The 14565-nt window shown below is 40.5% G+C and overlaps 1 protein-coding gene across 2 annotated transcripts in view; it reads right to left on the bottom strand.

Annotated features, from left to right (window-relative positions):
* abat (4-aminobutyrate aminotransferase) overlaps positions 1–13943 on the bottom strand; it is a 104903-nt gene extending 90960 nt beyond the window's left edge. Inside the window, exons 1-2 of one of the 2 annotated variants that reach the window (XM_070980232.1) lie at positions 13824–13943; positions 13170–13238 (exon numbers count right to left, since the gene is read on the bottom strand). The gene's annotated coding sequence lies outside the window, so the exon portion shown is untranslated. Of the gene's footprint in view, positions 1–3347; positions 3933–13169; positions 13239–13823 lie in introns of those variants that run through there. The other variant, XM_070980234.1, reaches the window with a different exon arrangement.
* Positions 13944–14565: the final 622 nt, after the last annotated feature.

Here is a 14565-nt window from a genome sequence, read left to right as displayed (position 1 = left end):
TGCATAAAGGAGGGTCAGTCAAATAAGCCAATTAATTGTCTGCCAAGTTTTAAACTTTCATATCTAGTGAAAGGGCACAGTACTGTGATGTGAGCATTGAAAGTCTTTAAAGACACTGATGCATGTGCATTAGATAAAATTATTTTGTTTTTTTTTTATTGACTTATCTAAGGCTTTCATACTGTTGATCATGAAATTCTTTTGAATTGTCTGGAATCTGCTGAATTTGAGAAAAATCATGTCACTTGTTTAAAGCTTATCTCAGTGGTAGAACACCAGCTGTTGTGGACAATGGTTGTCCTGCTGTAGGACCACATTTATTCACAGTTTCTATAAATTACTTAGGGGAAAAAGTTTCATATAACAGCTGGCAGCTAAAATATTGCATTTTGATTTCTGTACTGTACAGACAACTTTAATTGGTCTTAAATTACTGTTGAGCCCAGATAAAACAAAATGTACGTTCTCTAGAAAACTGACTAATGGTTCCACTGAAATTCAATGAATATTACTTCTCTTAATGGGACTCCAATTGAAAGAGTACCCTATTATAAATACCTTGGTTTCTGGCTTGCAAATTTTCCAGTGAACCTTTTTGTATATTATTAACTATGATGATGTAATTTATATGCATTTTTCTGCCTCCACTCTTAAACCTTTCAATGCGGTCTATCATTCTGCCCTTCGGTTCATAACAGGGGATGGTTTTAGAATGCATTGATGTTGATAAGAAACTTGAGTGGCAGCCGTTAGCAGTCAGAATGGCACTGCACTGTTTATCTATAAAGCACCTTTAACAATATCTGAATGTCTCTCACATGTTCTTCGCTGTAAATCAAAGTTCACACTGCATTAGGTCCCAAGACTATTTGGTCCTCAACGATCACCGTGTCAATACCAAGATTGGGAAACTGGCTTTAAAATAATCTGCACCATAAAAATGGAACAACCTGCGCAAACTCTTAAAACTAGACAAGCTGACGCCTTTTCATCAGTTCAAATCTCTATTGATAGATAAAGAGGGGTGTGAATGCAGATGTTTTATTTGAATTGAAGCTATCTCCCATGTTGTTGTTGTCCTTGGTCTGTTTGTTGTGAAACCTGTTAATGTCTCTTTCATGTACCTCTATTGTTTTAGTTTTATTGTTTTATATGTGTTGTAATGGGCTGCACGGTGGCGCAGCAGGTAGTGCGCGTGCCTCACAGCAAGAAGGTTGCCGGTTCGATCCCCGGGTCAGGCGGGGCCTTTCTGTGTGAAGTTTGCATGTTCTTCCCGTGCATGCGTGGGTTCTCTCCGGGTACTCCGGCTTCCTCCCACAGACCAAAAACATGCTCATTAGGTTAATTGATGACTCTAAATTGTCCGTAGGTGTGAGTGTGAGTGTGAATGTTTGTCATTACATGTGGCCCTGCAATCGGCTGGCGACCGGTTCAGGGTGTACCCCGCCTCTCGCCCATTGTAACTGGGATAGGCTCCAGCCCCCCGCAACCCCGAAAGGGACAGGCGGTATAGATAATGGATGGATGGATGTGTTGTAATCAGGGCATTGCCACAAGTGGGAATGATTAATTATTTAAGTACAGACATGTGTTTGCATAACGACAGACATTTTTGGATCAGACACGGTACTACAAAGTTTGTTTTTCTCTCACTCTTGTAGAATATTCTTCAGCAGAACCCAGAGATTGTTTAATGTGCCATGTCTGAAAAGTTAAAAGCCGTCCAGACATTAAGGTTGCTAGTTCCATCTTACAAATGTAAAAGACCACTCTAACCTGATACCAGAACAAAGAGTGGTATTTACATTTAAGACAATCAAACTCCACTGATGGAGACCGAAGACAGGACTGATTAGCAACTGTCTGAAGTTATATATGATTCCTTGGCAGCAGGACAATTGGACCTATGTAGTTGTTAAAACATTTAGAAGCTTGCTACGAATCAAATGTTACAACTAAAATGGTAAATGTTCTCCATTTGTATAGCACTTTTCTAGTCTGAAGACCACTCAAAGTGCTTTTAAAACTGAAGTCTGCATTCACCCATTCACACACACATTCATACGATAACTAAGCAACCTGCTCATGATGAGGATTCATCATGAGCAGGTTGTAACCACACACACCGATGGCACAACATTAGGTGCAGTCTTGGGGTTCAGTATCTTGCCCAAGGATACTTCAGCATATGGACTGCTGAGGCCAGGGATCGAACCACCAACCTTCTGATAGGTGGCCAACCGCTCTACCTCTCAGGAGGTAGTATAAAAAATGTATGATAAATCACATATGGGTGACAGTTACAGATAAATATGGCATGTTTAGTGTCATTGTTCTCCTCTGAGCATCAAAACCCCAGGTCTTCATTTATTTACACTAAATACACAGACACACACACACAGAGTCTCAAAACTAGGAGCAGCAGGGCAAATATGTCCCCATTTTCACAAAAAAACAAAGAAACACTTGATCAGATCAATCTTCTCATCCACATTCTCAATACAAAGGCATTTGTTACTCTACCAGTGAGACCCAATCCACCCCAAAGTGAGGAAAGAGTGAGACGACACCTTGACATGAGAGAGATTACCTATGGCTGATAAAAATACAGCATAGAGTAGATACCAGCGGTACTTGTACATACATACATGTACACACACAGTACATATATATGCATACATACATACATATGTATGTGTGTGTGTGTGTGTGTGTGTGTGTATATAATTAATCACATCCCTGTCATTTTACTTTGTAATATTATCTTAAATTGCCCTTGTATTCTTTGTTTGCTTATCTTATTCATATACCTGTCTTTTTGTTTGTTTGTTTGTTTGTTTGTTTGTTTGTTTCTATGGCTCCACTTATCTTTATTTATTCTGTAATTTTGCTGCTACAACAACCAAATTTCCCATCTGGGGATCAATAAAGGCCCACCTTATCTCCAATTGAAGCACTAATGAGATAGTCAAACACCATCCAAAAGCCCTTCCCTGCATACCTTTCCAATATCGGAACAATTGAAAATTCAGCTGGGGTTTATAAATGTACAATTTCTTGTTGACAGCTATGGCACTATTACTTGATGATAAAAGTAATAGTAAATAAATGTCAAAGAACAGAATGAGGCAAGGAAAGGCATGGTGCTCTGCTCTCTCGTATTCCAGGCTCTTATATAATACTGGCTGCAGGAACAGGAAAATTCCAGCTATCTGCTTTCACATAGCCAAGGAATCCCTGGCCCTTCAAATTCATGCGCGCATGCACGCACACACACAAGTGTACGCTTGCACACACACACACAAGCAAACAGACATACACATACATACATGCACATAAGCACAGACCTGGTTTCTTGGCAACACCTCATGAACTGGATGAAACTGGTTTAGAGTGTGAGAGTTACACAAGACTGCATCTTCACATGCTGAGGAGGGGTGGGGTGGGTTTTGTGAGGGGTGCGTTTCATAAAGTGATGGAGAACGGCTGAAAGAACACATTGAGTTAACTGGGTTAAACTGGAATGCGAACACAAAGGGGTGGCAACAACAATAAAGGCTAATGAAATGCTTGAACTGGGAGTCTGAAATTGAGGTGGATTTCTGATGCTGTGTTTCAGTGGTCCTAATCATAGATACCTCGCCATAGGAACAAATTTATACTGACTGGAGCAAGCAATATTCAAAATCTAAAAAGGGGGACAGATTTAGGGGACTGAACCCCTAAAACTGGCTGGCTGAAAAATGGACCACTACAGGTCAGATAGCAAAGACTCACCTGTGGGATTTTAGCTCTTTGAATAGACATAGTAAGAAGAGTATAAAGGGAATAGCACAGTGGTGCTAATTCTGTAGTTTCTACAAGAAAGCACAACTTAACAAAATGCATGCATATCTGTACAGTGAAATAGGGCATGCTAGTTACTTTAACACTTAGCAAGGCTACTTTCCGAACAGGCTAATTGCTGAAACAAGTCTTTGCCTACATTATAATATAAAAAATACCCTACCCTAAAAATACCCTACACTTCGAGCATTGAGAAGACGATATGTCAGAGAGAGAGAGGGAGAGGGAGAGAGAGAGATAGAAAGAAAGATGAGCAGAAAAGGAATGAAGCAGAAATTTCAAAATAAAATTTCAAAACATAGGTCTCTGAACTGTCTTAAGGTGAGGAATACACCAAATACCATAAATGTGACCCGCCACGAGAAAACCAGCAACAAGTTGGCCCAGTGCAAGTTGAGTAAAGTTGAGATTTTTTTTTTTAAATTAGTGATTTTTGTTTTTTTGCAGAAGATGTAAGTTGAAATGTGGCGTCTTCATGTTTGTCTTCATCGGTGTGTTTGAGTGATTTTATGTTTACGTCGCGCTTGTTTGTCCCAATGCGCACATACAGCCGTGAGATTCTTTTTGATATCGACAACACAGCAATCTGCAAATGAAACCCCACACACGCAGACATGGCTCAATAACAGCACTCTGCCATCCAGCTGGACCAGCTAATATGCTACCGAGCAGACAGAGCCCTCATTCAAGGAGGTAAGACGCACGGCTCTGTGGTGATTTGTAGACACTGTTCACCCCTCGTGGAGTTTATGATCATCAAGTGCCAGCCTCTGTTAATCTCCAGCATTGACAATAAAGTTGACTTGACTTGACTTGAGAATCCCTTGGCCTTGCAGCGGAGGAGCTGGAGCGTAATATCAATGTGCTGATCAGCCACAGGAGCTCATTCAGCAGCAGACTTATCCATCCCACTGCACCACAGAGTGACAGAATTTGGTTTATTTTATTTAATATTAGAAATAAGTATCCATAGACATAATATACGTAGACGCCTCATTGACTGACACTTCCTATTGGAGCTGACGTTAAGCGCGGCCGCCATCTTGGATGGGTCTCCCATGCGTCCCCAGTGCATTTATTTCTGTGGAGGAAGGTGTATGTCCAGCTACTCTAATCATCATAACTCCTCTAATTTTTACCCGATTTTCACACGGTTTGGTTTGTTACAAATGTCAGAGATGTAGTTATGATACAGGACGGTGTCACACATTAAAAACAAATGCTTTCATGCTGAAATATTTTGTTAAAGAGCATAATACAGACATATGGTATGGCATATTAATAAATGTATAAATGAATTAATTTTATATTTTAATAAAGAAACAGTTTGATTGTTCATTTGATCTCTCTCTCTCTCTCTCTCTCTCTCTCACACACACACACACACACACACACACACACACACACATACACACACACACAAAATCATGACCCTTCTGTACACACCAATAACACAAGAATTTCCTCATTTTTGTTTTTGTGCGCTGAATTTATTTAATGTAAAGTTAAGCACAGGCACATGCACGCGTGCGCGCGCACACAACACACGCACAAAAGCCAGACATCTCACATAACCTGTTGACATGCGTATTAAACTTTGAGTAAGTTTTTATACTCATTTGTGTTGGAATAAAACTTCACCAAAACAAACTGTAGAAACGAGGAAGGGTTTTTCTTTTTGGCCAACTCATCATGTATGTCGGCCCACAGTCCACTGCTGCTTTCAAACACACGTACACACACACACACACGTGTACACACACACACACACACACGTGTACACACACACACACACACACACACACACACACACACACACACACACACACACACACACACACACACACACACGTACACACACGTACACACCGTCTGGCCTGACATGTCTAAATTTAAACAACTGTTCACAGCTTTAGGATGACAAAGATTCCATAATATGGAATATACCAGATTCCATGCTGGTTTAAATCCTACTTGTCAGATTGCTCTCAGTTTGTACGCGTTAATGATGACTCCTCTGTGCTCACTAAAGTCAGCTATGGAGTTCCGCAGGGTTCTGTGCTTGGACCAATTCTATTCACCTTATATATGCTTCCTTTAGGTAAGATTATCAGGAAGCACTCAATAAATTTTCATTGCTATGCAGATGATACCCAGCTATATTTATCAATGAAACCGGAAGAAACCAGTCAGTTAACTAGACTACAAGCATGTCTTCATGACATAAAGACCTGGACGACCTGCAATTTTCTGACGCTAAACTCGGACAAAACTGAAGTTATAGTAGTAGGCCCTAAACATCTTAGAAAGTCACTTTCTGATGACATAGCAGCTATGGATGGCCTCCAGCACCACTGTAAAGAATCTGGGAGTCATCTTTGACCAAGACATGTCCTTTCACTCCCATGTAAAACAAATTTCAAGGACTGCCTTTTTTCACCTACGTAATATCGCAAAAATCAGGCATATTTTGTCTCAAAATGATGCAGAAAAACTAGTCCATGCATTTGTAACTTCCAGGCTGGATTATTGCAATTCCTTACTATCAGGCTGCCCAAATTCGTTGCTGAATATTCTCCAGTTGCTCCAGAACGCTGCAGCACGTGTTCTGACAAAAACCAGGAAGCGAGATCATATTTCTCCAATACTCGCCACTTTGCACTGGCTCCCTGTAAAGTTTAGAATAGAGTTTAAAATTCTCCTCCTTACTTACAAAGCCATAAATGGCCAGGCACCTTCTTATCTTAAAGAGCTCGTAGTACCTTATTGCACTACTCGAACACTGCGTTCCCAGAATGCAGGTCCACTTATGGTTCCTAAAGTCTCAAAAAGCAGAACAGGAGTCAGAGCATTTAGCGATCAAGCTCCTCTCCTGTGGAACCATCTTCCAGTCTTTGTCCGGGAGGCAGACACTGTCTCTACATTTAAGAGTAGGCTTAAAACTTTCCTTTTTGATAAAGCTTATAGTTAGGGCTGGCTCAGGCTTGTCCTGGACCAGCCCATAGTTATGCTGCTATAGGATTAGACTGTCAGGGGACATCCAAAGATACACCGAGCTCCTCTGTCCTTCTGTCCCTCTCCATCCGCACGCTCTCATGTCCTACCACGGCGTGTTACTAACTTAGCTCCTTCCCCGGAGTCTCTGTGCTTTGTCGTCTTGCAGGTTCCCATGGACAGTGGCTGAATCTGGATTGTGGATTTCAGCTGCGTCTCCTGCCTTGGCCCTGCCTGACATCCACTGCAACTGCTACTGCTATTATTACATTCACTGTCACTGTTACTGTGATTGCATGTCTGTCTCTCTGACTGCATTTCTGTCTGTCTGTCTGTCTGTCTGTCTGTCTGTCTGTCTCACTCTCCCTCTCTTGCTCTTCCTCTCTCACCCAACCGGTCGAGGCAGATGGCCGCCCACCCAGAGTCTGGTTCTGCTCGAGGTTTCTGCCTGTTAAAAGGAAGTTTTTCCTCGCCACTGTCGCCAAGTGCTTGCTCATGGGGGAATTGTTGGTTTCTTTGTAGATAAAAGAGCTTGGTCTGTACCAGCTCTATATGGAAAGTGTCCTGAGACAACTTCTGTTGTGATTTGGCGCTATACAAATTGAATTGAATTGAATTGAATTGAATTGAATTGAATTGAATTGAATAATAGCCTGTACTGAAACTGCTGATGTTTGTTATACACTGATTTTAACACATACATACATACATACATACATACATACATACATACATACATACAAAGAATCTTTCAGGCTGGATTTCTCTAAACTAGTTTGAGAAGTGCCTACATTCAAATGGCCACATCGTCTTCAAATATTTTCAGATTTCCATGTGTTAGACATCATTGGAAAGCTTAGAAACTCAGAATCTGTAAATAACTCAAAATGCCCCCCGAGAGACTTGTTCCTGGTTTTCTCGTGGCTGGTCACAAATAAACTATTTTGTTTCTTTCAAAAACAAAGGTGTCCCCAGGGCAATGGTAGAGGAAACACTGGTTCCATTCTAAAAGCAATCAAATTTTATTGTAATTCATCTTACATAATGATCTCTTATGATGCAGCATAGATTCTTTTAAATTAATGAAAATGCATTACCCTTTTCTTACCACCAGCAATAGAAATGTAACATTGAAGCATGTATGATTTTAGCATTAATATGTACTTCACTTTGCTAAACACATACAATGATATGCATGGACTATTATAGACTATCATGAGTCCTTACTGAGTGATTGTTCAGGTGTGTATAGTTAGTCTTGATGTACTCTAAACCCCATGAATCAATCTTTGTTCACAACTGGGCAAGAGCATCCATAAAATGCTTTAAGTTATAATTCATTTTAAGTCTATGCAGCAGTTTCCCTTTTGTAGTCAAAATGCTGTTATAACATGTTTTTCATTGTATTACTAATATGGCTATAATTGACATCTTTATAATAACAGTGTGTCATGACAATGTGACAGTCTGCTTGTAGTGATGAACTCTGAAAGAATATCACCTGAATCTATGTCTCCCCTTGGCTTTGCATAGTGAGTTTAATCTCATTCTTTAGCTGTTCAGCCCGCAACTTACTTAACTATTTTGGTTTACTCTCACTGCTCTTGTAGCTTTGTTTTTGCCTGCGGCAGGCAGCTGTTTTCAGAGAAGAACCAGGGCCCTATGATATCTGTGATACTGAAAACATACATGGAATTGCAGAATTTGAAAATTTAAAAAAAATAAATAAAAAAAAATCAATCAATTGTAAAACATGGTATATTGTCAAAATTACCAAAATGTGGATGTGAATTGTTTCCCTGCCATTAGAGTTTGTTTTTTTGTTTTTTTTTACAGCAAATTAGCAGAGACAAAAAACTATACTACTATAGTTTTTTTCCCAAGTGAATGTTTGGTGAGTAGTTCAACAAGCTAAGGTGCAGGACAAGAACAAGAGTTCATGTTTGTGACTTAGATAAGAAGTAGACTTCAGCAGGAAAGCCAATGTGGGTTGAGAACAAGTTCTTATGTGTGATGTAAAAGGTAGGATAAGATAGGGTCATAATGTCATTGAACTTTAAAGGTTCAAGTAACCTGATTTAGTATCAGCCCTAACCGTAACCCTTTACCAGGGTATTACAAACATTCAGAAACAAAAAAAAAAAACCTTCATTAGAAAAGTGACTACCGCAACCACATACATAAGAAATAACATCCAACTAATACGGCACACATAAAACAGATTACCAGAACACCTATCTAAACAGGGTGTGGTGGTTCAGCAACTTCAGTTATTTTCTTGTGTACTATGGAGAAGTGTGGGGCTTTGTTTCCTGTGTTTCCTGTTTTGGCAGACGGTGGGCGTGGTTCTCCAGGTGGCTTGGCAGCTGGCTCCAAGCATCACAATCAAGCATAGCATAAAGACTGTGGACTGCAGAGGACTCGTTTCCTGATTGTTTCTGCTGCTTAGTGGTATAGTTGGCTGTTTGCCCATGCTACTTGTGAGTTTGTGTATATTTAGTTTAGTTTCTCTCGTGTGAATTATTAGTGCTTGAGCTCCTCTTTTTCTTTTTGCTAAGTGAGTTCTCCTGTACCAATCTCCAGCTCCAGCGCCTCTGCCACCACCTCCACCTATCTCAAGCATCAAGTCCACAACCATCAGCACCTAGTTTCACCTGTGTCTCTACCACCACGTGTCCTTTACGCGAGTACTCACAACACCTGAGCCCTGTGTGCTTACCACCAATAATGTCCATTCAAAGCAATAAAAGTGCCACTGAGTAGACGGTGACTTCTAAAGTCATGCCAAACTTGAACAGCATGTAATCTATATTTAGGTTGAATTTATACTGACTGAGATCAAGAAATGATACATTTGCATACCTTAAAAGGTAAACCAGCTCATTCTAGAAATGTCTTAATGTTTAATGAACAGTGCAAGAATCTAAGACGCAAGCTCTGTTTACTGATAATGTGTGTGTGTGTGTGTGTGTGTGTGTGTGTGTGTGTGTGTGTGTGTGTGTGTATGTGTGTGTGTGTGTTGCTTGGTGCTTTTGTTTTATGAAAAGACGTGATCTCTCCATCCACACACGAACTACCATCTCGTAGCAACTGCCAAAAGATTACAAAGAAAAGCTGGCCACTTTCTGCGCATACTGCAAAAACCAGATCACTGAAAAGAAGATCTGGCCAGAGCACATCACTAACATGGATGAGGTTCCCCTCACCTTTGATGTCCCCGTGAACCACACTGTGGAGAAAACAGGGACCAGAACAGTGTCTATACGTACCACAGGGAACGAGAAGTCATCCTTCACTGTAGTTCTCGGTTGCCAGGCTAATGGCCAGAAACTTCCACCCATGGTCATTTTCAAGAGGAAGACTTTGCCAAAAGAAAAGTTTCCAGCTAACGTCATCATCAAAGCTAACCCAAAGGGCTGGATGGACGAGGAAAAGATGAGTGAGTGGCTGAGAGAAATTTATGTCAAGAGACCGGATGGCTTTTTCCACAAATCTCCATCCCTATTGATCTGGGACTCCATGCGCTCCCATCTCACCAATGCTGTCAAAAACCAAGTGAAGCAAACTAATTCGGAGCTTGCCATCATTCCAGGTGGATTAACTAAAGAACTCCAGCCGTTAGATATTGGTGTCAACAGGGCGTTCAAAGTTAAACTGTGAGTTGCGTGGGAGCAGTGGATGACAGAAGGCGAACATACATTCACCAAGACAGGGAGACAGCGCCGGGCGACTTACGCCAATATCTGACAATGGATCGTGGATGCCTGGGCTCAGGTATCAGTCTCAACTGTGGTCCGAGCTTTCACAAAGGCCAGAATCATCACTGAACTGCCAGGTAACAGCAATGACACTGACTCGGATAATGACAAGAAGGATGCGGGCATGCTGAATGCCGTAATCGCCCAACTGCTTAACTCGGACACTGAAGATGAAGAATTTGAGGGATTTGTGGACGAGGAATGAAGTGATAAAGTGAGTGTATTGTGTTGTATTTTACATGTTATAACTGAACAATTTCGAGAGTTATTGTGAATACGCTAACATTTGATTTAGCGGTATCAGACTGTGGTTTTTTTACGTGTTACAACTGAATAAGGTTGGGAGTTATTGTGAATACGCTCATTAACGTTTGAACAATGTTGATAGTTATTGTGAACGCGTTTAATAAAGTTTGACTGATTGACTTATCTGACTGTTTTGTTTCGCTTAATGCGCCTTAAAGTCCGGTGCGCTTTATATATGAAAAAAGTTCGAAAATAGACCATTCATTGACAGTGCGCCTTATAATCCAGTGCGCCCTATAGTGCAGAAAACAGTACACCCATGTTTGAAATGCCTGGACAAGACAAACCTTTCAGTGTGCAATTACCCCTGTTGTTTCATGAGTGTGACACTGAAATGACACCTGCAGTGCAAACACATGACTGCCAGGTATGTTCTCCTAAGTAGAAACGAGGTTCCAAACTGAAGCAACAAACAACTGTCAACTGTCACTTCCCAAAGCATGGAAGTCGGCTTTACCCATGCACAAGTGAGGAGATAAAAGTGACCTAACAACTACAGTCCTATTTCAAAACTATCATGCTTAACTAAAACTCTTGAACTCATTGGTGTTAAAAAAAAAAAATAAATCATTTTAAATAGATATTTTGACCACCCACCAATCCGACTTGAGAACAAACCATAGCACAATTGCTGCCACTTCACAAATTTTAAATGATGTTGTGTCAGCTATAGATAATGTAAAGCACTGCGCTGCTCTTTTGGTTGATTTATCAAAAGTATTCGATCAAGTATTAAGTATCAAGTAATCCCCAGTTCCTATCACGTGTGGGGTTCAATGGCCTCTCATCGAAGGGTAGACACATGCCGATCCACTCAGTGTAGCACATGCAGCTGTGGACATCTAAGAACATCACAGACCTGCTATTACTCATATGGCTGAACGCCTTTCGTCTCTCTAAGAAGTTAGACGCCAACGGCACGGGGCCACTGAACTAGTTAGCGTGCCAAAGTCTCGATTTATTATCAGAATTAACCAGAGAAATCGCTCTACCAACTAAGAACATTGAAGATCTTAAAAGTCAAAGTTCTGCATTCAAAATATTACTATGGCAAAAGTACAGAAATACTATTGACAATATGTACTTGCATGTACAATACTTAGTCTTTTAAAGTTTGAGGTCAAGTTAACTACTTAATACACTGTTGGAGAGTTTAAGCTATTTATATTTGGTGATTACATATTATGTGTGTAAAATGCGAATCTGCAAAGTAACTGCTAATGTTGGGATTAAAATACACGAATCTAGCCCAGAGACAATTTTGTCACGTCCGAACAACTGCCAGTATTATGACCAATCATGAGCGCCAATCGGGCATCTATACTCATGTAGTGTAAATGGCAAAAAATGACCTAAGGTGCAGCATCAGGGACACCTGATTAGACCCCGATGAAAAGACTTGCATGAGAGAATTTGTTTTGTCTTGACGTGCCTAGTGTGACATCTCCCACAACATGTTCCTGAGCGTTGACCCATCGGGTGCTCTCTCCAAAGTGTAGTTAGGTAGCCATGGCAGAGAGGAGGAGGAGGGATGCTGCGTTTGCTACTGTCATGTGGGACAACGAAAGAGAAGAAAAGTTTGTTGAGCTGTGGCAACAGTACCATGACTGAGTGAAAATTTGACAAATGTCGGCAAGAAAAAGTGGAAGCACTAAGCATAAAATGATCCCCGGTCCTACCAGCAGGAATATGCTTATTACTTCAGTAGCATCTGGTTAGCTTGGTTAGCAGCCTGTTTGATACAGCCAACACAGCTCCTTAGAATAAATAACTAGGGAAATAAAATAACTATATGTGAAACTTGTTGTACCGGTCCTAATTGTTTGTGAATGCTACCCAGTAGATGTATAAAGGGGCAGCTGTGCGTAGAGCGGTCGTCCACCTATCAGGTGGTCAGTGGTTTGATCCCCAGCCTCGGCATGCTAAAGTATCCTTGGTAATAAGTTGATACTCCTGTTAAATTCATTTTAGCTCACATGCTGTATGTGAAGCTTTTTGCTACTCATTTATTCATCAATGCACCCGACATGAATGATTGAGGGGAAGAACTGTTAAAATTGACTGATTAACAATTTCAAAAATATCTATGTTTGCTAATCTCTGTCCAGCTTTGTTGTCTTTATTTCAGGAGTAAGTCTATGAATATCTTCCTCTGCATTGTTCGTGGCAGTGGGTGTAAGCACACTGGGTCAGAGGGGTAAACTCCAGAGAATTCTGGAGCATCTTGACTTGTAACCAGTGAAATGAAATTATTAGATTACTTACTGGCTGATTTCTGTTTTCCAGCGTGGATCCAGGGACCTCCAGAAGTCCTTAATTGAGCAGTACAGGGCCCTAAATAAGCAACAATGACTATGAAAAATGTCTATCATAATATATTAACAGCTGTTCTCAAACTCATTCATCTTAGTAATGCAAGGAGTAACATCACTGACTTGGATGCAAAGGCAAAAACTGCACTTTCTTTGTGTTCCTCTGATCATGCAATAATGATAACAGGCCTGTAGTCAATGCTCAAATTAAGGAAAATCAGGCATTAAAGACAAGTGTGTGCATTCAAATTCTTATGGCACTTAAACTTGTTCAGAGAGACATTTGTCCAAGTGTTTTTCACGTTTCTAGTCAACTAACCAGGTTCCGGCTAGATCTGACTGGCACACACACTGGAGGTTACAGATCATTCTGGGTTGATTACCACCCATACTAACACGTTATGTTAGGTCGAGATAGATGCTTCGTCAAAAGCTTTCCTGACATGGACGCTGCAGATGCTGCGCATCCCGCTCAACAGCACAAACACTCGCCTACGAAATGAGTGACAGTCAATGCGACATGACCGCCATCTGATCCAAACAACTCTCGCTGCAGACCCGGTTGTTCATACACAATATGCTAGCGATAGTGTTCGAGAACACATACCGTAGATCCAGCAATAGCAACAGCGATCAGCGTTCAGATTCCGGCACGATAGGACGACAGTTTGATGGCCGAACGCTCCTTCTGACTGAGACTGGTCTTTGCCAGCCAAGCCTGGTTCTCGAGGAGGAGGCGCTTATTCTCTCTCTCTCTCTCTCTCTCTCTCTCTCTCTCTCTCTCTCTCTCTCTCTCTCTCTCTCTCTCTCTCTCTCTCTCGCTGTCTTTTTTTTTAAACACAAACCTTTATTTGCATTTAAATATAAAAATACAACCCACGTCATGGACAACATGGTTCAGTTTTATCCTGAGCCTTTCTAGGTAGTAAAGACTAGTGACGACAAACTGGGGCGTCCTGAACCACTGAAGCTTCGCAGCCTTGGTTTGCTAAAAGGTTCACTACAAGAAGCTTCATTCAGTTTTACCTGCTGTGCAAAGAAATAAAACAAATTTAGCTCATCACCTGAGTGGACACTTTCTGTGATTGTATAAACATTAATCCTTGTAACAGTTCACACAGGCAGATGTTCATGCTCATTAGTAAAATATTTTTTTGATTTATATATATATATATATATATATATATATATATATATATATATATATATATATATATATATATATATATATATATATATATATATATATATATATATATATATATATATGTATATATATATATATATGCCAAAGGTCATCTAAAAAAAAACAAAAAAACATTAACAATGGCTCATATTACTGCCAAATA

The sequence above is a fragment of the Chaetodon trifascialis genome, chromosome 15 (genome assembly GCF_039877785.1).
Source record: "Chaetodon trifascialis isolate fChaTrf1 chromosome 15, fChaTrf1.hap1, whole genome shotgun sequence".
Classification (NCBI taxonomy): Eukaryota; Metazoa; Chordata; class Actinopteri; order Chaetodontiformes; family Chaetodontidae; genus Chaetodon; species Chaetodon trifascialis.
This window is presented reverse-complemented; position numbering and strand designations above follow the sequence as displayed.